This window comes from Lepidochelys kempii, chromosome 1 (genome assembly GCF_965140265.1).
Source record: "Lepidochelys kempii isolate rLepKem1 chromosome 1, rLepKem1.hap2, whole genome shotgun sequence".
Classification (NCBI taxonomy): Eukaryota; Metazoa; Chordata; order Testudines; family Cheloniidae; genus Lepidochelys; species Lepidochelys kempii.
The window spans coordinates 107,375,569-107,394,436 of NC_133256.1; the positions used below are offsets into that span (position 1 = coordinate 107,375,569).

Genomic DNA, 18,868 nt, shown 5'->3' on the forward strand with positions numbered 1-18,868 from the left:
ACTTGGTTGTCTGGGTGGGAGCTCAAGGCTGGGTTGCTTTAAGAGAACTGTATTTCTGATAACAAGTAAGGTATTCTAGAAGCTGCTTTGTTGCTGAATTGGTGAATCTAAGTATTAGAATAACCACCAGTTCTGCAGATTGTCTTCCCTGTTCTTTGGAGTTTGCCCTAATGAGCAATTTCAGCGTGGCCCCGCTGGAACCCTGATCACACAAAGTATCATAATTTTCTGCTGGTAGAAGTAGCAAGGGGAAAAAAGAAACTAACTTATGCCTCTCGAAGGCACATTTCCTTTGCTGTGCTGTTCTTGGAGTGACACAGCTATACATCATTTTACACAGGAGCTTTGCCATTGTCACAGTCTAGCGCTAAACCGGTAACCATTAAGTCCCTGATCTGCAGGGAAGGCAATGGTATTTCCCCAGACCCAGACAGAAAATTATTGGAGGAGTGCTTTATATGTAATCTGCCCACTAGAAAATGTATTCAAAGCTGGAATACTTTGTAAATGTCCTCCGTTTCTTCATCAGATTGTCTGGAATAGTGTTAAATTATGTGTAGGAGTGACATATTTAAAGATGTAGGACTCACTGTTAAATGTTTAGGTTTAACCACTGTGGCATAATTCAAGGGCATTAAACAATGGGCCTGACTGTCCTATCACTTAAACCAGTTTTACCCATTGTAACCCCATTGTAGGCAGTGGAGTTATTTCAGTCTCACTGGTGTATCAGAGAGGAGAATGCATAGGAGAAGGCCTCATTGCGTATGTCTAAAAGACCCACAGCATAGCCATGGCTGGCCCTGGTTAGCCGACTTGGGCTCACAAGGCTCAGGCTGCGGGACTACAAAACGGCAGTGTAGATGTTCGGGCTTGGGCTGGACCCTGGGTTCTGAAACCCTGTGAGGGGGAGAGTCTCAGAGCTTGGGCTCCAGTCCAAGCCTGAACATCTACACTGTTATTTCCAGCCTCATAGCCTGAACACTCTGAGCACAAGTCAGCTGACCCAGGTGCTGAGTCTTGGTGCTGTGGGCTTTTTATCACAGTGTAGACATACCCAGTGAGGTCTTGTCCTCTGCCATTTTGGGAGTATGGCTAGACCCCCTTACACAGTCAGCATGACATGCCATGGGGTAGGGAGGGGTTGCATCCTCTTCCATTTTGAAGCAGCAGTAAGATGCAGCCCCCACTGCATGCTCTTCTGTTCTGAACTGTCCTGCACCAGTCTTAATGGTTCTGATGCCTATTGCAAAGGCATACTGTTCAGCTACCCCTGCAATCCTCTACAATAAAGGCAGTATTTTGCCCATAAAATACATGTTTACCCATGAAAATAATTGTTGCGTTGAATACAGTAATAGCATCGTCTAAGCTACTTTCACCATACCAGTTTTAAAAGGATTTTCATATTTAGTAGGTAAATATTCTCTGAATGTTTGCTTGGCATCCTTTCTGAATTTGCCTGTTTTCCTCGTGTTTACAAAAATAAAAACTTTCAAAAACTACATAATTTACAAAGAAGACACCATTCTCAAGAGTCGCCCCTCTTTGAAGAAATACTAGGGTTTATTTGCATTCATATTTGAAGCCAAAAATATTTCTAAGACTCTGAAAGACATATGAATATTAGATTTGGTGCAGAGATCTACAATCTTTTTTCATTTACATGGATCCTACAATTGTTGATATTTCCTCTCCCTTGTAAGGATTTTCCTTGGTGGTCTTTGCTATCTATCGCTAGGTTTTACAGGCAATATTTTGTACTGATTTATAACTTGTGTATTCTCTACTTGTGTATTCACTAACTTTATTAGCGTTTTACACAATATGAATAAGCACAGAAATTGGCTAACTGAGCCACCTTAAGCCCTGATGTAACCGGGTACCACTCCAGGGAAATCAAGGATGTACCAGGGGGCTGATTTTGTGCATTCATCTGTGTATTGAACTGTCAAAATTCTGTTTCATGTTCATGGAATAACAAGCATGAACCACACTGAGAGGCTGTCTACCTCACATCTTTCACCTCATAGAAAAGACTTCAGCTTAGCCTGGGTCTCCTTTTTAGATTGGTCCCACCTGTCTCCATCTGAATTCTGCAGCTATCAAAATATATATGTTGTTTTATCCGTGCTGTAGTGAGCCACATTTTTCTGTGTCTCTGTGGAACATGATTTTCTTTGTACTCAGGCTCACTTTAGATCCCAGGATCTGGATTTTCTATCAACACTTTCTTTTTATAAGATAATACTGACCATGAATTATACCCGCAATCTTTCTTTTTCATCTAAATCAGAGGGAAAAAAATAGGGATGATTGTGAAGTGCTTGAAGAAATGGTCTATCTCTATTTTAATATTTCAGAATGCTTTATGTACACATCCAGTCTGGTGAAGATCTATTTAAATAGGTTTACAGTAAGGTATATTTTGTTAGAAGCTGCATAACTTTAATCTATGGCTCGTGGAACACAGTTCCTAATAGTGAGGCTTATTCTCCTGAGTTAAAAGCTCATAATCAAATCCAACACAATATTAGACTATATTTGTACATCTACTGCCGCAGTTAATTACTTGAAACCCTACTGTAGACTGCAGGCAGGGAGTCGATAGGTCTGTGTTTTCTCAAATTTCTGTTACCTTTCTTGTATTTAAGAATTACAGTAGACAGTTGTGTTGTCATGCAACTGAGGAGGAAAGAAATAAAGACTTCTCATTGGGATCAACTCTCCAGAAAGCAGACGGGAATAAAACTTAGCTAGGACTCCACTATCTCTGTGCATCAGCTAGCTCTTCTGGCTGGGTTGGGGGGATGGGGAGTGTGCAGCACCCCTTAAAAGGATGTTACAAACTACCCCTTCACCACCACCCCCAAGTACAACTAAAAAGTTCCAGGCAGGAGCCTTTGTACTTCCTACACCCACCTGTGCCTCTGCTTAAATTATTATATCAAGGACCATCTCTTTTTATAAACAGTTCTGTGTGATGCATATTGTTTAAAATGTTATTAGGCAGACTCTTCTAGTTCAGAAGTTGTCTCTGTTACCATGGCTGCTGATCTGATTAGGTCTCAAAATTTGGCAAGAAACTTACTTTGTTTCTTTAAGAGCGAGCTAAACATCTAAGAATTCAGCTGGGGTGCACAGTACATTTCGTAACAAGGCAGAAACATCCCATAGAGATTTTACTTGTTTGGCAAGGGAAAGATCCAGGTGTTTTAAGTCAAATCTACAGCATTAACTAAGAAATTCCAAAGGGTCTGATAAGGAAATGCTTAAGCTTCCTGCTTACTCTTCTGTGATACCATTTTCGGGGGCAGGGTATAGGGTTGCTGGAAATAGGAAATAGCCATTTTTGCTTAAATTTTACTTTCACTAGAAAATTATTTATGGGGTCATTCCCCTCCTAAAATGTTAACCTATCACTTTCCAGAACAAAGTAGTAAAGTCAAGGCTCAGTTATTAGAGGGACTAGTTTCCAGAAGCATACAAAATATTTAGCTTAATAATGAGACAATGCTAAAGGATAAAAAACAAGGATAAAAGACCTGGAGCACAAGGTCAGCTGACTCGAGCTTGTGGGCATGGGGCTAAAAATTGCTCTGTAGATGTCCAAGCTCAGGCTCCAGCTTGGGCTCTGGTACCCTCCACCCTCACAGAGTTCCCAGGCTTGGGCTCCAGCTCATGGGCGGCAGCTATCAAAGGCCAGGACAGGCTAAGCCTCCCTAACCCAGGCTATGCCCTGTCCAGGTTGTGCCCTGAGGCCCCGTCTCCCTTTCCCTTTCCTGTGGCCTGGAGCTCAGACCTGCCAGCCCGCCTGGGAGTCAGGCCTGTGGCCGGGGGTGGGGTGGGGGTTTGGGGCTTATCCAGTGATTGGGGAGGCTTGGGGCTCTGGCCACAGGGGAGGACGTGGGCAGAAGGGGTGGGGCTGATGGATTAGCCTCCCCGAAGGGGGAGTTCACCTACCACCCATGCTCCAGCTGCAGGCTTTTTACCCCTATGTAGACATATGCAAGGAAGCTAGTATTGTTAGAAGTCAATTAGTCCTTAAGTCAGAAGTCCTTGTTAGAAGTCAATTTCCTTAAGTCAATTAGTCATAGTGGACATAAAAATGTAAGAATGGCCACACTGAGTCAGAACCAATCGTCCATCTAGCCCAATATCCTGTTTTTTGCCCGTGGACAATTCCAGGTGCTTCAGAGGGAATGAACAGAACAAGTCAATCATTGAGTGATCCATCCACTGATGAGCTGCCAAAACCTTAACAACCAGTTCCCTCCTCACCCCACGAGGGGGTCATTGCCCACCCCGCCCACCGGGACTCCTGCCCCATCCAACCCCCCCACGTTCCTTGATGCCCCCCCCGGACTCCTGCCCCATCCACCCCTGTCCCCTGACTGCCCCCAGAACCGGGCAGGAGGGTCTCGTGGGCCACCGTGGTGGGTGCCCACTCCACCCCTAAGAGCCAGAGGGACCTGCTGGGGGCGAGGTGGGAAGTCCCGGCGGTGCTTACCTGGGGCAGCTCCCAGGAAGCATCCGGCAGGTCCCTCTGGCTCCTAGGGGTGGGGGAGCATAGCTGGGGGGGAGCAGGGGGAGCAGCCACTCCCCCCACTGATCACATCAAAAGTGGCGCCTTAGGCACCGACTCCCTGGGTGCTCCGGGGCTGGAGCACCCATGGGGAAAATTGGTGGGTGCAGAGCCCCACCGGCAGCTCCCCACCCCGCGCCCGGCCCCAGCTCACCTCCGCTCCGCCTCTGCCTCCTCCCCTAAATGCACCGCCCCACCCTGCTTCTCTGCGCCCCCCCCTGCCCCCCGCCGGCTTCCCGCGAATCAGCTGTTCAGCGGGAAGCCGGGGAGGACTGAGAAGCAGGCGGCGGCTTCCCGCTCAGGCCAAGGGTGGCAGAGGTGAGCTGGGGCGGGGAGCCATTCCCCTGCGCACCCCCACTGGGTTACCTGCTGCAGCGCGGGCAGCCCTCCTCACGCCCCTGCCCGCCCAAGCTCACCTCCCCTCTGCCTCCCTGGGCCTGAGCGGGAAGCTGCCGCCTGCTTCTCAGCCCGCCCTGGCTTCCTGCGTGAACAGCTGATTCGCGGGAAGCCTGGGGGGGCGCGTTCAGGGGAGGAGGCGGAGCGGAGGTGAAGTGAGCTGGGGCCGGGGGTGTGGCAGACAGGGGAGCTGCCGGTGGGTGCTCTGCACCCACCAAATTTTCCCCTTGGGTGCTCCAGGGCTGGAGCACCCGTGGAGTCGGCACCTAACACACCACTTTTGGCTGGTTAAATTTAGAAACTCCTTTAGAACCGGTTGTCCCTCACGGAACAACTGGTTCTAAAAAAGCTTCTAAATTTAACAACCGGTTCTAGTGAACCGGTGCGAACCAGCTCCAGCTCACCACTGGATCCATCCCCTATAGTCCACTCTCAGTTTCTGGCAGTCAGACCCAGAGCATGGGATTGCATCCCTGACCATCTTTGCTAATTGCCATTAATGGACCTATCCTCCATGAATTTATCTCATTCTTGTTTAAGCCTGATTATATTTCTGGCCTTCACTACATCCCCTGGCAAGGAGTTCCACAGGCTTACTGTGTGTTGTATGAAGAAGTACTTCCTTTTGTTTGTTTTAAACCTGCTGCCTATTCATTTATTTGGGTGACTTCTGGTTCCTGTGTTATGTGAAAGGGTAAATAACACTTCCTTATTCATTATCTCCATGTCAGTTATGATTTTATAGACCTGTATCATATCCCCTCTTAGTTGTCTCTTTTCCAAGCTGAAAAGTTCCTGTCTTTTTAATCTCACCTCATATGGAAGCTGTTCCATACCCAAAATCATTTTTATTGCACTTCTCTGTGACTTTTCCATTTCTAACATGTATACTTTTAAGATGGGGTAACCAGAACTGCATGCTATATTCAAAATGTGGACATATCATAGATTTGTATAGTGGCATTATGGTACTTACTGTCTTTTTATCTATCCCTTTCCTAGTGGTTCCTAACATCCTATTAGCTGTTTTGACTGCTGCTGCACATTGAGCAGATGTTCTCAGTGAACTATCCACAATGACTCCAAGATCTCTTTCTTGAGTGGTAACAGTTTATTTAGACCCCATCATTTTGTATGTATAGTTGGGATTATGTTTTCCAATGTGCATTACTTTGCATTTATCAACACTAAATTTTATCTGCCATTTTGTTGCCCAGTCACCCAGTTTTGTGAGATCCCTTTGTAATTCTTTGCAGTCTGCTTTGGACTTACCTATCTTGAGTAATTTTGTATTGTCTGCAAATTTTGTCCACTCACTGTTTATCCCTTTTTCCAGATCATTTATGAATATATTGAACAGCACAGGTCCCAGGACAGATCCCAGGGGACTCCACTGTTTATGATATCTACCCATCATTAATTAGTAACTTTTATTCTTAGTTTGTGCCCAGTGCTATTATATAACTCAACTAAGTCAGCTATAGTAATTCTCTTGCTTGCCTTTTTTCTCTAAATCTTCAGAATTATAAGATTAAGCCCTATCATTATGAACCAGTCCAAGGATCAAGACAGCTATTTTACAGTGTATTAACATTTCAAAGTTATGCAGATTGTGGTTTATGTGGGTCCTGGACTAATGTAAAGCCCCTTAAAATGTGGAACTCTCAACAGAAGCCCTTACTTGGGTAAGAACTAACCAAACATATGAATTTGAAACCTAAACAGAGCATTATAATGGCATCTCAAAGGAAAATTAAATTATCTGACATCTCTGATCTGAATTACTGAATATCTTTCTTCTTGGATGAAGCATGTGAACTAATTCTTGATAATATCACTGTAGTCTCCACAGTTTACAGACATGAGGTTAGATCATGATATTTTCATGCAGCCCATAGCAATTGGAAGTGCATAGGTGCCCTGTTCCAGGGGAGCACAAGGAGGTCTTGTGCCTCAGAGAGATTCAATTATTCCTGGGAACTCCTCTGTTCCATTAGATAGAGAGAGTGTAGTAGAATCATTTTCAGCATTATTTATGGCACACAGAATTCTCTGACTTTTCATCCAGACAGTTCTTCTGGATGGCACATCACAGGGGGGCAAAGCCATTGCTCCCCCTATTCACCATACGATCCTCACTCATTTCTGTTTCCTGGGGGGAATATGTGATATGCAGCCCCTGACACACCCCAGAACAGCACTTATATGGCAGAACAGGTGCAGAGATGAAATCCTTATTCCCTCTTGCTCTCCTGTACAATTGTGTAAGTGGTAGGAACAATCCAACCTGTGTATAGTGTGACAAAGTTCCTCCTCTATCTTGGTGGGTCTTGGTGGGTCCTTATTGGCAGATTTTGCTCACCTCAAAGATTCACAGTAGCCCTCAGTTTGGCCACTTTCGTGGTTCAGATTTGCCGTTCACTCAGATAACCTCATCACTGGCCAGCATGGGAAAAAAAGAGTAAGAACAGTCCCCGCAGTTTCTGCTGATCCACCACATGGGTCAGGGACCAGCTCAGAGACCTTCCCCTCTGGTGGAACCTCCTGTGTTGGGTCTGGAGTTGGGAGGTTTGGGGGGAACCTGGGCCTGCCCTGTACCCCAGGTTCCAGCCCAGGGCCCTGTGGACTGCAGCTGTCTAGAGTGTCTTCTGGAACAGCTGTGCGACAGCTACAACTCCCTGGGCTACTTCCCTTTGGCCTCCTCCCGATACCTTCTTTGTCCTCACCGCAGGACCTTCCTCCTGATGTCTGTTAACGCTTGTACTCCTCAGTCCTCCAGCAGCACATCCTCTCACTCCCAGCTCCTTACGCACACACCTCACTAACTGGAGTGACAGCCTTTTTAAACCAGGTGTCCTGATTAGCCGTAATTAATTCTAGCAGCTTCCCAATTGGCTACAGGTGTCCTAATCAGCCTGCCTGCCTTAATTAGTTCTAGAAAGTTCCTGAGTGTTCTGGAATAGTCCTTGTTATCTTTCCCAGAGAAAAGGGACCTGCTTACCCTGGAGCTAATGTATCTACCTTCGACCACTCTCTTGTAGCCATCTGGCCTGACCCTGTCACAAGAGATATTACATCTAAAAAATTACATTAAAAGAACATTATTAGGGTTTGCTAAATTGAGCACAGGAAAGTAAGGAAATACCAGAGTTAAGGTTGCCTGTGTCTCCCTGCCAAATTTTAAGACCTTTCCCCAAAGCCTGGAGGTGCTAGAATTTTTCAAAGAACAAGTTGTCAGAATGGGGTCTGCACACCACACAAACCAAGATCCACTATGATGTTCTCGGCAAAGGGAGGGCAAGTTCGCTCCTCTGCTCGACTAACTAAGACAAGGGCACAGTGTAGCCATGAGTGCATGAAAAGGTTTTGAAAGGGTATGGTAGTTGTACTCTCTTTCCACTAATACCCTCCAACTGACATTAAGTAGACTTGTGCATTCACAAATAGGGAATAGACTCTTACATTATTTAAACACCATTTAATGCAGGTTTTGTCACTGTGCTTCTCACTTCAACAGTGAGATGGCCTGGTAAAACAGCTTGACAGAATATTCATTTTACCAGATTTTCATTAACAGCTGTACACAGAAGGTTTCTGCTGCACCTGTTTCAGAGAACAAGTTAAAACAACCAGATTAACTGATTCTGAGAGTAATTAAAAAATTTCAAAGCTAAAGATTTCATCATACTTTTAATTCTATTGTTTTCATAAACAGCTGGAAGATTGTACCACACCTGCTTTCTGATACTCCTTATCCAAGAAATTCTTTCCACATTGCATTTGAAAGACTTAAGGAAAGGAGTAGAAGGATCCCTGTTTTGGATCGTACATACCAGTCTTTCACATTTGTTCTCTGGAGAAAACAAATATGAATCATATGCATTGCAAATGGATGAGCTCTCAAAACAGGTGCTCCAGTCTAAAAAAAAGTGATGAGTGTTAAAAATCCCTCAATTCTCTGAATATTGTGCTATGTTTTTTTAGCCAGAATATCATGTGAGTACTTCATTACCACTGCCATATGCAACCAATGCTAGTGTTGTATAAAAGAGACAGATATGGAGACTGTAATTTAACTTCCATTATTTGCACAGCTCTGTACTTTCTATGTGAAGTTTGCTAGGTAACATAAATACCCCTCTGCAGATGGGAAAAGGAAGCTAGAAGTTAATATTAAAGATTTTCTCTTAGTATTCAGACTATGATAAAATCAGCATGGTTATATTTTAATAACTATCTAAAATACTTCAGATTGGTTCCTCAACACCATAACCTGTTTTTTAGAGAAGATAATGATAATAGGAAAAGTATTACACACTATGTAATGTGGCTTCTTAGAGAGATCTAAGCAAAAAAAAAATTAATTTAAATTCAGAAATAATAAATTGCCAATTGCTCTAAATCTCTGTAGAGAGGAAGTTGGGAGGACAATTTAGTAACTATTTCTTTCATTCTGAATGTGGAATATGGTAAAAAATATGTACTCAGTTCCGTTCGTGGTCTTATCTGTATAATAAGGTGCTAGCGGAGTAAGAGCAAGTAAACAGAGCTCTTAATGCACCATGTTAAAAAATGGCTTTTGTTTACGAAATCCTTTTTATTGAAACTTTTATTAAATAACATTGTATTAATGGTAGGGTGTTGACCTTTTCCAGCTATGGAAGATTGTCTCAGAACAGGATCCAGGAAAAACCAACATGGAAACTATTTAACGCTTTAGTTTCAACTAGGGCTGTCAAGTGATTAAAAAAATTAATTGCAATTAATCGTGCGATTAAAAAAATTAATCGTGATTAATCGCACTGTTAAACAATAATAGAATACCAATTAGTTAAATATTTTTGGACATTTTCAAATATATTGATTTCAATTACAACACAGAATGTCACGTTATATTTATTTTTGATTACAAATATATGCACTGTAAAAAACAAAAGAAATAGTATTTTTCAATTCACCTCATACAAGTACTGTAGTGCAATCTCTACCATGAACGTTGAACTTACAATGTAGAATTATGTACAAAAAATAATAACTGCATTCAAAAATAAAACAATATGAAACCTTAGAGCCTACAAGTCCACTCAGTCCTACTTCAGCAAATCGCTCAGACAAACAAGAGTGGTTACAATTTGCAGGAGATAATGCTGCCCGCTTCTTGTTTACAATGTCACCTGAAAGTGAGAACAGTTGTTCACATGGCACTGTTGTAGCTGGTGTCGCAAGATATTTACGTGCCAGATGCAGTAAAGATTCATATGTCCCTTTATGCTTCATCCACCATTCCAGAGGGCATGCGTCCATGCTGATGACAGGTTCTTCTTGATAACGATCCAAAGCAGAGCAGACCGATGCATGTTCGTTTTCATCATCTGAGTCAGATGCCACCAGCAGCAGAATGATTTTCTTTTTTGGTGGTTCAGGTTCTGTAGTTTCTGCATCGGAGCGTTGCACTTTTAAGACTTCTGAAAGCATGCTCCACACCTCGTCCTCTAAGATTTTGGATGGCATTTCAGATTCTTAAACCTTGGGTCGAGTGCTGTTGCTATTTTTAGAAATCTCACATTGGTACCTTCTTTGCATTTTTTTCAAATCTGCTGTGAAAGTGTTCTTAAAACGAACATATGCTGGGTCATCATCCAAGACTGCTATAACATGAAATATATGGCAGAATGTGGGTAAAACAGAGCAGGAGACATACAATTCTCCCCCAAGAAGTTCAGTCACAAATTTAATTTTAATAAGCATCATCAGCATGGAAGTATGTCCTCTGGAATGGTGCCTGAAGCATGAAGGGGCATACAAATGTTTAGCACATCTGGCATGTAAATATCTTGCAACACTGGCTACAAAAGTGCCATGCAAATGCTTGTTCTCACTTTCAGGTGACATTGTAAATGAGAAGGAGGCAGCAGTATCTCCTGTAAATGTAAACAAACTTGTTTGCCTTAGCGATTGGCTGAACAAGAAGTAGGACTGAGTGGACTTGTAGGCTCTGAAGTTTTACATTGTTTTGTTTTTGAATGCAGTTATTTAACAAAAAAATCTACATTTGTAAGTTACACTTTCACAATAAAGAGATTGCACTACCATATTTGTATGAGGTGAATTGAAAAATACTATTTCTTTTATTTATCATTTTTATAATGCAAATATTTGTAATCCAAAAATTAATATAAAGTGAGCATTGTCCACTTAGTATTCTGTGTTGTAATAAAAATCAATATATTTGAAAATGTAGAAAAGCATCCAAAAATATTTAATAAATTTCAATTGTTATTCTATTGTTTAACAGTGTGATTAATGGTGATTAAATTTTTTAATCGCAATTAATTTTTTGAGTTAATCTCATGACTTAACTGCGATTAATCAACAGCCTAATTTCAGCCAATTTGCCTGGTACTGAAGTTAGGCTTACTGGCCTCTAATTGCCAGGATTGCCTCTGGAGCTTTTTTTAAAAAAAATTATTGTCGTGTTTGTTATCCTCCAGTCATCTGTTACAGAAGATGATGTACGTGATAGGTTACACACCACCATCAGTAGTTCTGCAATTTCATATTTAAGTTCTTTCGGAACTCTTGGGTGAACACCATCTCATCCTGGTGACTTATTACTGTTTAATATATCAATTGCTCCAAAACCTCCTCTACTGAAACCTCAATCTGGGTTAGATCCTCAGATTTGTCCCCTAAGAAGCACAGCTCAGATGTGGGAATCTCCCTCACATCCTCTACAGTGAAGATTGATGCAAAAAATTCATCTAGCTTCTTTGCAATGGGCTGCACTTCTTTGAGTGCTCCTTTAGCATCTCGATCATCCAGTAGCCCCACTGATTGTTTGGCAAGCTTCCTGCTTCTGATGTGCTTAAAACAAAATTTGCTATTTAGGGTACATCTACACTATGAAATTAGGTCAAATTTATAGAAGTAGGTTTCGTAGAAAGCGTTTTTATACAGTTGATTATGTGTGTCCCCACACAAATGCTCTAAGGGCATGTAGTCGGCTGAGTGTGTCCACAGTACTGAGGCAACCGTCAACTCCCGGAGCGTTGCACTGTGGGTGGCTATCCCACAGTTCCCACAGTCTCCGCCACCCATTTGAATTCTGGGTAGAAATCCCAATGCCTGATGGGGCTAAAACATTGTTGCGGGTGGTTCTGGGTACATATCGTCAGGCCCCCGTTCCCTTCCTCCCTCCGTGAAAGTAAGGGCAGACAATCGTTTTGCGCCTTTTTTCTTGAGTTACCTGTGCAGACGCCATACCACGGCAAGCATGGAGCCCGCTCAGCTAACCGTCACCGTATGTCTCCTGGGTGCTCGCAGACGTGGTACTGCATTGCTACACAGCAGCAGTTTATTGCCTTTTGGCAGCAGACAGTGCAGTATGACTGGTAGCCGTCATCAACGTAGTCCTGGGTGCTCTTTTAACCGGGCACCTGGGCAAACGTGGGAGTGACTCAGCCAGGTCATTTCCCTTGTTTCGTCTCATGGCGATTGAGTCCTACCGGTAGTGCACTGCCTTTTAACCTGCAGCTAGCAGAAGATGATGGCTAGTCGTCATACTGCACCGTCTTCTGCCGAGCACCTAGGTGTTGACGATGGCTAGTGGTCATACTGCACAGTCTGCTGCCAGCAAGATGTATAAAGATAGATGAAGTGGCTCAAAACAAGACATAGACCAGATTTGTTTTGTATTAATTTTCTCCTCCCTCCCTCCCTCTGTGAAATCAACGGCCTGCTGAACCCAGTTTTGAGTTCTATCCTTGAGGTTTTGAGTTCTATCCTTGAGGGGGCCATTCAGTTTCTCGCAAAGCCACCCCCTTTGTTGATTTTAATTCCCTGTAAGCCAACCCTGTAAGCCATGTCGTCACGCCCCTCCCTCCGTCAGGGCAACGGCAGACAATCGTTCTGTGCCTTTCTTCTGTGCAGACGCCATACTGAAGCATGGAGCCCGCTCAGATCACTTTGGCAATTAGGAGCACGTTAAACACCACACGCATTATCCAGCAGTATATGCAGCACCAGAACGTGGCAAAGCGATACTGGGCGAGTAGGCGACGTCAGCACGGTGACGTGAGTGATGAGGACAGGGACACAGACTTCTCTCAAAGCACGGGCCCTGACAATGCATGCATCATGGTGCTAATGGGGCAGGTTCATGTGGTGGAACGCCGATTCTGGGCTCGGGAAACAAGCACAGACTGGTGGGACCGCATAGTGTTGCAGGTCTGGGACGATTCCCAGTGGTTGCGAAACTTTCGCATGCCTAAGGGCACTTTCATGGAACTTTGTGACTTGCTTTCCCCTGCCCTGAAGCGCATGAATACCAAGATGAGAGCAGCCCTCACAGTTGAGAAGCGAGTGGCAATAGCCCTGTGGAAGCTTGCAACACCAGACAGCTACCGGTCAGTCGGGAATCAATTTGGAGTGGGCAAATCTACTGTGGGGGCTGCTATGATGCAAGTAGCTAACGCAATCAAAGATCTGCTGATATCAAGGGTAGTGACCCTAGGAAATGTGCAGGTCATAGTGGATGGCTTTGCTGCAATGGGATTACCTAACTGTGGTGGGGCCATAGACGGAACCCATATCCCTATCTTGGGACCGGAGCACCAAGCCAGCGAGTACATAAACCGCAAGGGGTACTTTTCAATTGTGCTGCAAGCACTGGTGGATCACAAGGGACGTTTCACCAACATCAACGTGGGATGGCCGTAAAAGGTACATGACACTCATGTCTTCAGGAACTCTGATCTGTTTAAACGGTTGCAGGAAGGGATTTACTTCCGAGACCAGAAAATAACTGTTGGGGATGTTGAAATGCCTATAGTTATCCTTGGTGACCCAGCCTCCCCCTTAATGCCATGACTCATGAAGCCATACACAGGCAGCCTGCACAGTAGTCAGGAGCTGTTCAACTACAGGCTGAGCAAGTGCAGATTGGTGGTAGAATGTGCATTTGGACGTTTAAAAGTGCGCTGGCGCAGTTTACTGACTTGGTTAGACCTCAGCGAAACCAATATTCCCACTGTTATTACTGCTTGCCGTGCGCTCCACAATATCTGTGAGAGTAAGGGGGAGATGTTTATGGCAGGGTGGGAGGTTGAGGCAAATCGCCTGGCTGCTGGTTATGCACAGCCAGACACCAGGGTGGTTAGAAGAGCACAGGAGGGTGCGGTGCGCATCAGAGAAGCTTTGAAAACCAGTTTCATGACTGGCCAGGCTACGGTGTGAAAGTTCTGTTTGTTTCTCCTTGATGAAACCCCCCACCCCTTGGTTCACTCTACTTCCCTGTAAGCTAACCACCCTCCCATCCTCCCTTCGATCACCACTTGCAGAGGCAATATAGTCATTGTTGCTTCACATTCGTGCATTCTTTATTCATTCATCACACAAATAGGGGGATAACTACCAAGGTAGCCCAGGAGGGGTAGTGGAGGAGAGAAGCACCAGGAGGAGTGGTGGAGGAAGGAAGGACAAGGCCACACAGCACTTTAAAAGTTTAAAACTTTAAAACTTATTGAATGCCAGCTTTCTGTTGCTTGGGCAATCCTCTGGAGTGGAGTGGCCGGGTTGCCGGAGGCCCCCCCACTGCGTTCTTGGGCGTCTGGGTGCAGAGGCTATGGAACTTGGGGAGGAGGGCGGTTGGTTACACAGGGGCTGTAGTGGCAGTCTGTGCTCCAGCTGCCTTTGCTGCAGCTCAACCATACACTGGAGCATACTGGTTTGATCCTCCAGCAGCCTCAGCATTGAATCCTGCCTCCTCTCATCACGCTGCCGCCACCTTTCAGCGTCAGCCCTCTCTTCAGCCCGCCACCTCTCCCCCCGGTCATTTTGTGCTTTCCTGCACTCTGACATTGTCTGCCTCCACACATTCGTCTGTGCTCTGTCAGTGTGGGAGGACAGCATTAGCTCAGAGAACATTTCATCACGAGTGTGTTTTTTTCGCCTTCTAATTTTCACTAGCCTCTGAGAAGGAGAAGATCCTGTGATCCTTGAAACACATGCAGCTGGTGGAGGAAAAAAAAGGAGACAGTGGTATTTAAAAAGACACATTTTCTAGAACAATGGCTACACTCTTTCACGGTAAACCTTGCTGTTAACATTACATACACAGCACATGTGCTTTCATTCCAATGTCACATTTTGCCTCCCCCCACCACGTGGCTAGCCCCTCACCCCTCCCCGTGGCTAACAGCGGGGAACATTTCTGTTCAGCCATAGGCAAACAGCCCAGCAGGAACGGGCACCTCTGAATGTCCCCTTAAGAAAAGCACCCTATTTCAATCAGGTGACCAAGAATGATATCACTCTCCTGATGATAACACAGAGAGATAAAGAACGGATGTTGTTTGAATGCCAGCAAACATACACTGCAATGCTTTGTTCTACAATGATTCCCGAGTACGTGCTACTGGCCTGGTGTGGTAAAGTGTCCTACCATGGTGGACGGAATAAGGCTGCCCTCCCCAGAAACCTTTTGCAAAGGCTTTGGGAGTACATCCAGGAGAGCCGCGAATGCCAGGGCAAATTAATCCTTTCACATGCTTGCTTTTAAACCATGTATATTATTTTAAAAGGTACACTCACCAGAGGTCTCTTCTCCGCCTGGCGGGTCCGGGAGGCAGCCTTGGGTGGGTTCGGGGGGTACTGATACCAGGTACCCTGAGGGTACCAGGGTGAGAAACAGTTCCTGGCTGTCGGGAAAACAGGTTTCTCCACTTGCTTGCTGTGAGCTATCTACAACCTCATTATCATCATCATCATCTTCTTCTTCTTCGTCCCCAAAACCTGCTTCCGTGTTGCCTCCATCTCCATTGAAAGAGTCAAACAACACGGCTGGGGTAGTGGTGGCTGAACCCCCTAAAATGGCATGCAGCTCATCATAGAAGCGGCATGTCTGGGGCTCTGACCCAGAGCGGCCGTTTGCCTCTCTGGTTTTCTGGTAGGCTTGCCTCAGCTCCTTAAGTTTCACGCGGCATTGCTTCGGGTCCCTGTTATGGCCTCTGTCCTTCATGCCCTGGGAGATTTTGACAAATGTTTTGGCATTTCGAAAACTGGAACGGAGTTCTGATAGCACGGATTCCTCTCCCCATAGATCGATCAGATCCCGTACCTCCCATTCGGTCCATGCTGGAGCTCTTTTGCGATTCTGGGACTCCATCATGGTCACCTCTGCTGATGAGCTCTGGCCAGCATGGCAAGCTGCAGGTGACCATGCAAACAGGAAATTGAAATTCAAAAGTTTGCGGGCCTTTTCCTGTCTACCTGGCCAGTGCATCTGAGTTGAGAGTGCTGTCCTGAGCGGTCACAATAGAGCACTCTGGGATAGCTCCTGGAGGCCAATACCGTCTAATTGCATCCACAGTACCCCAGATTCGACCCGGCAAGGTGGATTTAAGCACTAATCCCCTTGTCGGGGGTGGAGTAAGGAAATCGATTTTAAGAGCCCTTTAAGTCAAAAAAAGGGCTTCATCATGTGGACGGGTGCAGGGTTAAATCGATTTAACGCTGCTAAATTCGACCTCAACTCCTAGTGTAGACCAGGGCTCAGTTTTTGAGTCTTTTGCTAGTTGTTCTTCAAATTCTTTTTTGGCCTTCCTAATTATACTTTTACACTTGAGCAACACATGTAAAGTAAGATCATTAGCCTTTCCACAGTATGGTAGTTCACTTTTTAGAAACAAAGACTTTAATTTTTTTAAATAAAAAGTAATTATTTTCAGACTAGATTTAGTTGCTTTGTTCTCTTGATACAAAAAGTGAATCATAACGTCTAATAATTAAAAGTAAACTGAAGCGGCTGTCCAACAGTTTAATCATTCAGATGCTTAGATATCAGGGCGACTGATACACAAGAGATACATGTATATATAATGTGTGCGTAGAGAGAGATCCATAGTACTATTGTTTTGCATAACATGAGAGAACCTGAGTAAGTTAATAGCAAAATCTTGTAGTAAAAGTAATCTCAATTTAATATGCTCTGTATGAAGCTGATTAGGAAAGGAAGGAAGGAAGGATGGTTTTGTAATAAAGGCACTGGATAGGACTCAGGAAATCTGGATTCAGTTCCTGACTCTGCTACAGACTTCCTGTGTGACTGTAGGCAAGTCATGTGGGATCAGATTTTCAAAAGTGCTGAACATTCAGTGATGTCAGTGGAGCCACTGGGTGCTGATTTTTCACAATCTGGTTACATCATTTAGGTGACTAAATGGGACCTGACATCTCTTGAAAACATGGTCCCAATTGCAGCCCTTCTGAGAACCTGCTTCTTAGTCCCTCTCTCTGTGTCTCAATTCCTCATCTGTAATATGGGACATATTAATACTTCCTTTCTCCCATCTTCATGTTTCTTGCATGTTTGGATCATAAGCTCTTCAGGGCAGGGACAGCCATTCAATATGTAGGTATAGCAGCTAGTACAACAAGGCTCTGGTGTAACTGGGGGCCTCTCGATACTACTGTAATACAAATAACAAACAATGACTATATTTGGCACTGTTTTCACTTCCTAATGTTCTCGTACTAATGCTACAGTAAACAGTCAGATAGGATATCTGAAACTGTATAAAAACCCAATAATCCAGAACAGGCAGAAAGTTTGACAAGATGACCTAATAGGTATTTCCATTTCTAGAGGCCACAGTTTTGCCCTGTCCTTTGTTCAGATTTTAATTTGTTTTTGTATAAATCTATTTAGCTGAATATTATAGTTACATATTAGGTATAACCCTAGTACCATGGAACTCCAGTTAATGATGGGAGTTGCACATGCTTATGGAGGAGAAAACAGAACTCTAAGGTAGCTAATTTTTCACTAGAGCCTGGGTTCATGAACTGTTTATGCGGCAAATGTTTAAGAATTGACAAAGGTGGGGGGGGGACATTTCCCTTCTGCTCCCCCAAGGAGATTTCCTTTACCCTCCAAGTCAATTCTCCAGAGCTCCTGAGCTTCTGAGTCTTTCCAGGAAGGTCCTGGGAATTCCAACCTCTAGTGTCAGAAAAAGCTTAGCAGCACACACACAAAATCAGACACACTCAACATGTTTTAGAAATTTGTTTTCCCCACTTGCTGTTAATATCATTCCATGATCACAGGACAGAAAGGACTCTGACCCAACCACTCTACCCATTTTGATGACTGGGTATTAAATCACAATAAATAATGCACAATTAATGTATTAGTATGAAAATGGACATGTTGGTGTGGAATTGTATAGCTCTGTAGGGCACCTGGAAGCCTGTCCAATAACATAGACATATAAGACAATACCATGACTCCATAATATTTCAAAAAATAAGACAAGGCTAACTCAAAATAAAAAAGCAAACCACTTTGCTCATTCAGTGCAAATCAATCAAAATGATTGAACACATCTCCCTTAGGTCAAAACATCCCTAGAATGTTTCAATGACAGAGAAAAAGTTCACTAACAATGGAATTACTCCACTAACAATGTAGCAAAAACACAACAGTTAAAAAACTTTTGGGGTGAATTACTGTCTCACTTAGCAGCTATTGTTTCAATAAATTCAGAACTTTATTGTGTTTTGTCTCTTTACTGGAGTAGTTTAAATTTGGTGGAGAAAAGGCAGTCTACAATCAATTATGTGAATGGAATTTTCTCTCTCCTGGTAGGTGAGCTCATTCATTTATATTGACCTACAATCAATGTTAAAAAATAAAAGAGGAACACATTCCTTCTCCAGCCACCTCACTCGTACAACACACAAATAACTATACTAATAGTAATTATTACTTTTCAGAAGAGGAATCTCACATGCCTTCCGAACATTAAATATGCTTCACACCACCCCATTCTATACCTTCCCCCCAAAACTCCAGTACCCACATTAATAATTTTGCACTTCTGTATTGTC

General features: G+C 44.0%; 1 protein-coding gene across 1 annotated transcript in view; it reads left to right on the forward strand.

Annotated features, from left to right (window-relative positions):
- COL4A2 (collagen type IV alpha 2 chain) overlaps positions 1–18,868 on the forward strand; it is a 249,358-nt gene that overhangs the window by 91,796 nt on the left and 138,694 nt on the right. The gene's annotated exons all lie outside the window — the stretch shown is intronic.